We start from the raw sequence: 10,137 nt of genomic DNA, 5'->3' as shown, positions 1-10,137 counted from the left end.
GGTAAAAAGAATTAAATCCGAGTCTCACAACATACATCTCTGGAGGATATATCAGCATTCAAATTAAATTGATGTTCCAATTTGAAGGTGAAAAATCCTAATTTGTACTCCAACCTACTCTAAATGTTCACTGGAAAACGAGATTACCGCTTTGACTTGTAAAACGCTCAAGGTTACTTATTTTTGAAATGTAAATTGTGTTATCTTCAGATTTCCGTGCCAACTGACGGCGATTGGCAGGGACCCGCTCTGGCGAGATGCAGCGTTTTACCTCGCAGAGGATTCTATAGATCGTATCCGCGTTGGAAGGAGACAGGCACGTGCAGGACACCCGTGTTACGGCGGCTAGGGAACACAGCGCTTCATTTTTACACAGAAAAAGCAATTAAAATGTACATAAAATACCAGAAGCATCACCTAATTAGAATTCATCAACACTGTCAATGTGACGATGGCACTTTAGCAGTATCTGTGACCATGTGACCATGTCACCATGAACCTTCCGGAGTAAATATTGTGCCCCATCTTACGGCCACTTGTCTAGCCACAAAGGACATATAGACACAGACATTGCTGTTCTACTGACTCAGAGAACAAAATGGGTGCCCCCCCCCCCATCCCGTGCCCAAATCGGCGTGCTGGATTGACGGCTGGCCCCCCACCCCCTTGCGATTCCCGCCCACTACCCTGGCAGCTTACCGATTTACATTCCGGCATAATGCCTGCCTTAGAAAAGGCACAAGGCATCCCTGATAAGTTACAAACTGCCACAGGGGGTAAACTTCACAAGAGAGGTTTTGGAGCTATTTACAGCATTCAAATCCTTCAAGTGCTGGTGGCTCGGAGGAGAGATCAGGGCTTCACTGTCGATGCTCCCCGCACAAAACCAGCACAATGCACGTGGGCCGCTCGCCTCCTAATTGCCAGATGACATGAGCTGTAAACGGGCCGGATCCTGCTGCACGCGGGGATCCGAACAGGGATCCGGGCGCCCTGTGCCCGGCAGACGCGCTGGGGAGTGCCACTCTGTCAAGGCGGACCATGTGAGGACACAAGAAGAATACACCTCGAAAACGATCAAAATATAACATTTTATTCCCCCTTTAAAACTGCTTCACAATCCTGTCTTAAGAATAATGCATCACCAGCATTTATTTAAATTGCATTTCAACCCAGGTGTTAAACATTTTTTTATTTCTGTCTGCCTGGATTAATAGTGTCCTAGACTCATACTAGACCTTTATATGGCATGGAGGCGGAACTTCCTGGATCTGCACCTGCTTCTTCCTGCTCACCCAGCTGAACCTTATCACAGTCCCACATGCCTGTAGCATGTGGCCCTGGTACGAGGAGAGCAGTAGAAGCCACAGCGCCCCCTATCCACTGGCATGGTGCGTGGCAGCAGGACATTAACGCTTGCCAGCGTCCCGAGTCGGTCTATCGACATTGTGGGCTAGAGCAGTTGGAGGACTAGGTGGCGTGGGACCTCTCGATCCGTCGCCATGGGGGGGCCATTCCAGCAAGCCCACCTCAGGCACGTGCCCCCCCCCCCCCCCACGGGCTCCTGGGAGGCATGCGAAGTTGTCACAAGAAAGTGCACCCTTCAAACTTTCCAGCACTGCTGGGAATTCTATTTTCCCCCAACAAAGAGTTATACATATTTATACAGGCCCAAATGCATATATGAAATGTGGGGGGGTATTTTTTTTTTTTGGATTTGCAGAGGTAAACTATATGTAAATGCCACAAAGTAATAGACTTGTAGTGCAAATCACACCATTTTATCTTTCATTTTGCTCTCGTACCCCTGCTCCCTCCCCCCAAAAAAAAAGAAAAAAACATGCACCCCTCCTCTTTCCTCTGGCTTAAAGGTGCATCAGAGATATGCATTTAAGCATATTCAGAACACGGGGCGTGAAATTAAATGTGTGGCAGAGTGAGAAAAATATACAGACGCCCGAGATGCCTTAAAAATAGTCATTTATGCAGATGGAGAACAGTGAAATCATTTGCAATGGGATGACCCCCCTCTCCAAGCACTCCCCCACTGTTCTTCGCTAATCTCACGCTGTATCTTCGTTTTTCATTGAACTCGCCAGTTTGCCGCTAAGCAGCCTTGTAGATAAGTGCTAAAAGGAGGCGACGGTGGGATCTCCCTGTGCCCGTTTCTATTGCACTCTCACCCAAGGCAATGGGCAGAATTTAACGGATTCCTTCCAACATATGTTTTTGCCAGATAAGTAAACAGTGTGTGTCGGAAATGAAAAAAAAAAAAAAAAGCATTTGCAATTTAATGACATTACAGCTCCCAGCTTAGCGGTCCGTGCTGCGAGGCGGAGAGCAGGAGGACGGGGGGGAGCGCGAGAATGGAACCGGGTGTCATCAGTGGTGCTTTTTTTTGTCTCCTTCTTTTTGCTCGCAAGGAGCACTACCGGATTCTCCCCTTTTCTTTTCATCCGCCCTCCTCCTGCAGCCCCTTTCCATCCTTCCGTCCTCCCTGCCGCTGCCTTTAGTTTTTCACCGCTTTTGTCAGGACAAATTCATCCATTATTTTATGCTGAGAGGAGAAAAAACCTCGCCTTTGTCCCACCGCCTGTCCTACTGCCCTGCCATCAGATTTCCGCCTCCCCTAAAGACCCTGCCTTGCTCCCAGCCCCCCCCCCCCCCCACTCACTCAGCCGCTATCTGCCCTTAGAGCTCAGAATAATGAACTAATGCTTCACTGTTGCCATAACACTCAGCATTAACTCCCGGCTGCCATCTCAGAAAGTGTCTAAACAAAAAAAACATTTCCCTTTACGTGTGAGAATAAGTGGAGATCCATCCGCTTGTAATTCTTCGAATGATTCTGCTCTTCCTTTCTGGTCGCTGACAGCTGCCTTATTATTGTGGACTAATTGTGCAGGAAAGCAGATTACGGGGACGTAGGGGTGTACTCCTTGACCATGTGCTAATGTGATGACAAGTTTGGGGCCCGCTTAGCGACAAGCGCTTCATGCCAGAGAACTTTTGGCAGCGGTTTTAATCTGCCTTTGGTATTAACTCAGTAAACCGGCTTGTTTGAATGCGGATCAATCGGCTCGCCCATTATTTTTACAAGGGAGTATTATATAGGAGACCATCCCCGCCGTTGATCTCTCATTAGCTGTGCGACGTAAACGCACCGACAGCCCCCCTGTAAGTGATAAGGGGGTCCTCCCCCGGATGGGCTCTCCCCCATGTTCCGCTTTTCCCATGCACACCCTGCCCTTCCTCTGGTCCCCTCGCCGCTCCTGTCTACCCCGGTCGATGTTCTGCCCTGAACCCCAGCCCCCGAAGCTGTCCAGCGCATCAGGGGAGACAAAGGGTCCCCGTCCTGGGAGCCAAATCCGACGACTGGTGGAGTCTCTGGCTGCAATGTGCACACGCTCCATTTGTGCTCAATCTGGCCGTAGTTCAGGGCCAAACATGGAGGGGACTTTGCCGGGCTGCAGAGGACGGACGGCCGGGCCAGATAACTGTCAGACGCTGGAGCGTCATTGAGTATCGTCGCCGTGGAGAGGGAGGTGAAAGGTCACGTTAAAAATCGATGGCAAAAGACGAAAGGTGTTTCTTCTGAAATACATATTACCTACTGAAGTACATTAAAATTATATATGTGTGTGTGTGTGTGTGTGTGTGTGTGTGTGCCTATGTGTGATGTGTCACTTTGAGTGCTTGAACTGAAAACTTGCTTTATTGTTAACTTGCTCTGAGTGCTTCGGACGCCATGACATTCAGATAAGTATCCTGCATATTTCAGCAGCTACAAAGCTGAGAATCCTTCTGACGGTGAGTGGATCAAACGGCAGGGACTGTTTAAAAAAGTCTCCCAGCTCACCTAATCACTGCTCACTAACCTGCCTGTTTCTGCGCACAGAAAACTGTCTACATTCTAATACATGGTAATATTTATCTGTTTGTTTGGAGATCAGTTTAAGGCACACGTGCTCATGCATGGTGAATGATGTCAGGGTGAATTCAACCTGACAACATCATCTAGTGACTTTGCATTTCTGAAGTGTCCTACATACATAAATCCATGTCTCATTAAAGTGGATGCATATGAGGTATGCATATTTTTAAACATGCCACTCTTAATGAAAAATCGAACACTAAAATCTCACTGTCTTCAACGAAAGGGAAAAGTTTTCGCACATACAAATTGTTGTTTTAAAAGTTGCAGTGCACGTTCAGGTCCTGACCCATAAACTCCACTGGGAATGTGTTTTCACCTGCCCCATTTTAGGTAATCAAAGGCAGCCAGAAGAGTCATTTTCACGAGCCACAAGGATGCGTTAACAAAGTCACACCCTGCACCCTATTAAAGGCAAAGATAAGTAACCAGCCTTCTCTCTGCACTTCACTGATTTTTTTTGCACTAGTCAAATGGCAGCCTGCTCTACCCTAACATGTGACAGAGTGTCTCAAATCCTGGTAACACAAATTTTTTTCCCCGAAGAGAACTGAGGTTATTGGAAAAATAAATTTAGTAAATATATCTTTAATGCTTGTAGCATTTCTCTCCCCCTACCCGATTCCACAAATATTTAAGTGATGCATCAGTTCACTGGCTTCCTAGTGGGTGGCCGGCAATCCCAGAAGGATGCGGATCTTCACTGCGCGTTGTAGACAAATATTTTTTACCATTTTAAAAATCCACTGGAAAAACACAGACCTTCGGCAAACCAGCATCCTTATTACTTAATGACTAAGAAAATCAGTTCAAACAAAATGATTTTAAATGAATGAAAAAAACAAAAAGGCACAAGGCATCCCCCAACAAAATTGAAGGAATTTCCCATATTTAATTCTATGCTGAATTTATCTTCTGCAATATAACAAAAAAGCCCAGTGAAAAATTACATTAATCATTTCTAATTAAATATTATAATTAGTGATAATTAGTTAATTGATAACATCATTCCCTTCATATATAATACCGACCATATTGTATTACACATGACAGAATGTGAATTTTTTTTCTTAATATACAAGTGAATAAAACATAATAATATAAAGCATATCTGATAGAAAGTCTGACATTTATAAAAATAAAAAAATTGCAGAAATAAGAATAGAAAATAATTCAGCAAGCAAATAGGTTTTCGGACGATTTTATGTGCTGCCGTTTATACAGAAATACTGTATAATTCCAGACGAGGTCTTTAAAAATAAAACTTAATTCTGTGTTAATTATAAAACTGAGCTATTTTACACACAGCACATAATAATGAGCGATTCAATGCAGCGGAGAACTCAGTTCACAGGAATGAATCTTCCGGTGTGTATTGGTGTGCAGGCACATGTGTGCATTTGTGTGTTTTAATCTAAGGGTCACACAAATGATTTTAAATAACACCCTAAGGACGACTCAGGCGCGTTCGGCTGAGCATGTACAACCTAATTAATTTATTAAATCAATTAGCAGATTTATATCAAGAGCACTTATAAGTTTAACATACCGGGATGCCTCTGGAGTCCATCGTTCAAGCCAAATACAACTAACTTCATAAATTAAAGGAAAGACTTATATAGTCTTACATAATATAAATTAAATAAAAATGTAATAGAGAAATCAGATAAATCATGAGACCGGATTCTGACACCTGGAGACATCAAAGTTTGTTATTAACCTCTTCAGTAAAAAATGTCCCGTTAAGTCATTAATTAAAGAAAAACAACTAAAATGGATTTTTATTTTCCATTCATGAAGATCACTGTTCCACCCTCAGCAGAGCAGCCGTTCACAAAGGCGAAAGCCTAGTTTCCTGTACTCCACAGTGGAGGCTGGATCCTTTTTTAGGACATGGGGATTAAGGGGGGAACGACACAGCATTTGGCTATGATCTCCTTTGCTGCCGTTGTTAATTAAAGCAAGTATGGAGAATTTTGTGTGCAAAGCCACGATATCACTACGTAGTGAGTGAATCCCAAATAAGGCTTTGCATAAAATAATCCCATCCAAATGTGAATAAATAAAGCATGTGAATTAATGTAGGCAAGTTTTTCATTTAATAAACGCTGCAAGAAACAGAGGGGGGGGGGGGGGGGGGGAGCTTTACATCTCACTTATTTTGAGTGGAGTCAAGAGTGTGATCGATTCATTCTTTCCCGTTAAAGGTGCAATCTAGAACCCTCCAGATATGCAACGTAATAACCACCAAAATAATCTCCTTTATTGATAGGCACATGTAGAGGAGTTTGGGCCAATTTCCAGGTACTTATCTATTGCCTGTATCCTGTCTCGTTGAAGGATATAATTCTTTGTGACTGTTCTTCAGGGCACCAGCACTTGAAGTTCATTAGTTCTATTTCTGATAGATATATTTTGCCCTAAAAACCAGGGAATTTAATATGAAAGCGGCGACAATCTCCGCCAGGGGATATTTGACGCTGGAACAAAGCGCAGTGCCGAAGTTGGGAGTTCTTTACAGACATACACCAACATTTGCATTTCTCTATAATGCAGGACTAGTACAGTGAATTGTCGTGCTATGTACTGCACACCCAGGGCCTTTTTTGGTGGAAACCAAACACCCAGAATTTGCTAAAGTGAAACTGCCTATAATTCCAGTCATTAAAAATCTAATTCAGCCAATCGTAGTGATGTAATTACACTGTGAAATACAATGAAGCGGATGGTGCCTCAATGTTGACTTCAGACATGTAGAGCAGTGTTTCCTAACCCGATCCTTGGAGAGCCACAGACGGTTCGAATTTGCACCATCCCAGCTGCCTGCCAGACAGTCCACATTTTTGCTGCCTCCCAGTTCCCTGCCAGACAATCCACATTTTTGCTGCCTCCCAGCTCCCTGCCAGACAGTCCACATTTTTGCTCCATCCCAGCTCCCTGCCAGACAGTCCACATTTTTGCTCTTTCCCAAGTCCTGGTAGCAGAAACGTGGCCTGTCTGCCACTGGTTTAGAAGAAGTGTCTGGGCTTCCAGTCCCCTGTTTCAGCTCTGGCATTTGCAGACCTGCCTTTCACGCCAACACAGTGATCTGATCATCGTAATAAAACCTGTGTGGGAGGAGAACCACCTTAATCCATTTTTAGCATCAAATAAACACCTGAAACATCAAATGCTTCGAGCCAAGGACAGCTAGCAAACTCGCTAAGGCCCCCATAAAGGGGGAGAAGTGGGTGATTCCAGGGGTCCCTGTCATTCGGGGGCCCTAATCAGGAGCATAATTGGATTGGTCTGGGTTGGGGGCCCAATGTGAAATGCTTTCAAGGGGACCAAAATCCCTAACAGCGCCCCAGATCCTCACTGCTTTTTATGGTGATCCAATGCTCCATAGCTGGATTGCTTGTCTTGCAGTACAAATCAAGAACAATATTACAGTCCTACTCATTCTGTTAGATATTCCTTTAAAACAAAACTCACACATTTAATCTAATAAGCACGCCATCGTCAGTCCTGCACAAAAGATTCATGAGTACAATACAAAACTGCAGAGATCTTCTTCTGGGTTGTACATATATACTGTGCACCAGACCCTTAGGTATCGTGTCATTTCAGTTTGCTGCTGGTCTCTCATTATTGCCTGCTGGTAGGGTTTTAATGGGAAAAAAATTAGGAACCCAGAAACCAAACATGTAACCGTTGAGATATGGTTGATTGTAGGAAATGATACAATGATATTTGACTCTGAACATTTCAGTAATGGATGCACACGGAGCCTGCATCGGCCAAAGGACGCACATTTCAAGGCCCATATTGACCACAAAAATCTCACCCAGCAGCAAAGAGCAAAGGCAAGATCTAAGAATATCACCTGTCACAGCATAAGAATTATCAGGCCCTAACATATCTGTCAACAGTTAATACATTTTTTTAATCTTTTTTTTCCCTGACATCAAGTGCTGCCTGTATGTTTTACGGTGAGTTAATTATGGAACCGCCTTTCAGGCAACAGAAGGCGCTTATGCTGTCAGATAGAGAACAGAGCATGTTTGCGTCGGTCTGGTTTCTCACAGCCAAAATGCTGTGTGCCATGAGATCACTGTAATATCAAACCAGAATAACCCAGTAAAACCACAAGCGGTCGTGGACCCCAATATAACATTCCTATGTTTAATCTGAGAACGCTGCGGTGTAAACCGGCCATGTTTATTCAAAAGCACGTCATGATATTTCTCAGGTCTAACCCTCCTTTAACCCTCTTTCTGTCATTTACATTGAATTTCACAATCCCTGCGTATATAGTGACCCCACTTCAGATTTGTACAGAGTGAAGAAAATTCTTCTTCTATGTAAGGGCACCTGCTTCCAGATGGGTGGCAGAGGTACATCTGATGCATAGATCTCAAGGGAATCCCTGCGACATTACAGCTCGATATGGGCTGTAAACAACTTTGCACTGGTCCCTGGGGCTAAAATAAGTAATAAATTAGGATATCAAAGTAAATCCCCACAATCATTTCAATGGAAATATAACTCTTCAATTATTGCCATTCATGGCATGTATGTGTGTGTGTGTGTATATATATATACACACACAGAATGTGATATATTGGAGATCTCAGAGTGGGTGGTGTCTGTGTGTGTGTCTGCGTGTGTATGTGTGTGTCTGCCTGTGTGTGTGTGTGTTCATGTATATATAGGCTTTTTAATTTAATCTGAGAACCCTGAGGAATGCGACATATATGGTTTTAAGGCTCTGATTTGCCACGTTTAGGTGTCGGGGTAAAGGTGCAATGTGAGATAATTTAGGTGTATCTCCTTCCCGCGAGCCTACAGAAATAGGAAAATGTAGCAGGACCCTTTTCTGAAAATTACAGGTACTACGGTACACAGAAGTCATAAACATTCGCGATACACACCTATGATGCAGCGATTGCTTCAGGAGTGGTTTTATACACTTCGATTATCCCAAAATGAAATGGGGAGGGTGGGGGAGGGTGCCTTTGAGGGTCCTCACAGAGAAAGCAGCGCTCGTGACGGAGCCCGACCCGCCGTGCTGATGCTCCGCTGCTGATGGTCGCTCCAGAAGCAACACTTAAAAGAACGCGGCCGCAAGGCCTCGCTGCTCCGCGCTCTGTCCCAAGTGCTGCTGCGTCACGCGCGGGGCTAAATGTTCGCCGAGTCTCCTAACTGCTCCTTCAGGCCAATTAGCCAAAAAAAAAAACATTTATAGTGCTTAATTAATTGTCCCATTTTCTTAAATTGTCCTCTTATTTTTGTTTTTTATTTCAACATTTGGTTACCTCATGCCTTGCCATGTTTTTCTGTTCCTTGTGAAAAATTCAAGAGCGGCATGATGCCTAGTCGCGATTCCAGGTTAGGAAAAGCAGAGATCCGGCGCAGACTGCAGCGCTGCAAGCTTGGATCGAAAATAGTTGTGGCGGAGCTTGGAGCGACAAGATAAAATAGTATAATTATATTTAAACTGTATACGGTGTATTTATTGACAGCACCACTAAAGTAAATCATAAATATATCAAAGAAGCACAGGATAATTAAACAGATTCTAATTATTAATTAGAAATTATTTTAATGTTTTTAAAGGACTAACAGTTTTGTAGGAATGTGTAGCTTTCGTGCTGTTTATGGAATTGTTCATGACCATCTATTTCAAACTGTTGCTTGAGTTTACAGAATTCAAATACATGTAAAGACCAGCTACCCCCCCCCCCCCACACACACACACTCACTCACACACTGTTATTTCACCTAAATTTTCAGAATGATTACAGCAGAATAATACTTATTATGACATTATTTATGAATACCAAACATATTACCACTTTTGGGGAATTTCTCATTTATTTGTTTCGTTATGTGTATCTTGGGTACACTTTAGCCAAATAAGTGTGTGGATAAAGGAGGAATCGCCGACAGGCTCACATTCGCAAAACAAGCGAAGTTCATCCATGTGATCTGCGTCATTTCTCCAGACACAGCTGTTACAGATGTGGCCGTGGCAAACGACAGTGGCTGGGGCTGAAAAACAAACTGCGGCGCGGGGGGGGGCACGGGGGTCATATCTGATTTTAATCATGTGCATACATTTGTATTGCTGGCTCTTTAAAATTAAGGAATTCATTAATATTTGTTCAAACAGGGCTGGTTTGAGGGGTGACTCTCAGAGTGACTCCCGTTACAAACTCGCC

The sequence above is a fragment of the Brienomyrus brachyistius genome, chromosome 16 (assembly GCF_023856365.1).
Source record: "Brienomyrus brachyistius isolate T26 chromosome 16, BBRACH_0.4, whole genome shotgun sequence".
Classification (NCBI taxonomy): Eukaryota; Metazoa; Chordata; class Actinopteri; order Osteoglossiformes; family Mormyridae; genus Brienomyrus; species Brienomyrus brachyistius.
This window is presented reverse-complemented; position numbering follows the sequence as displayed.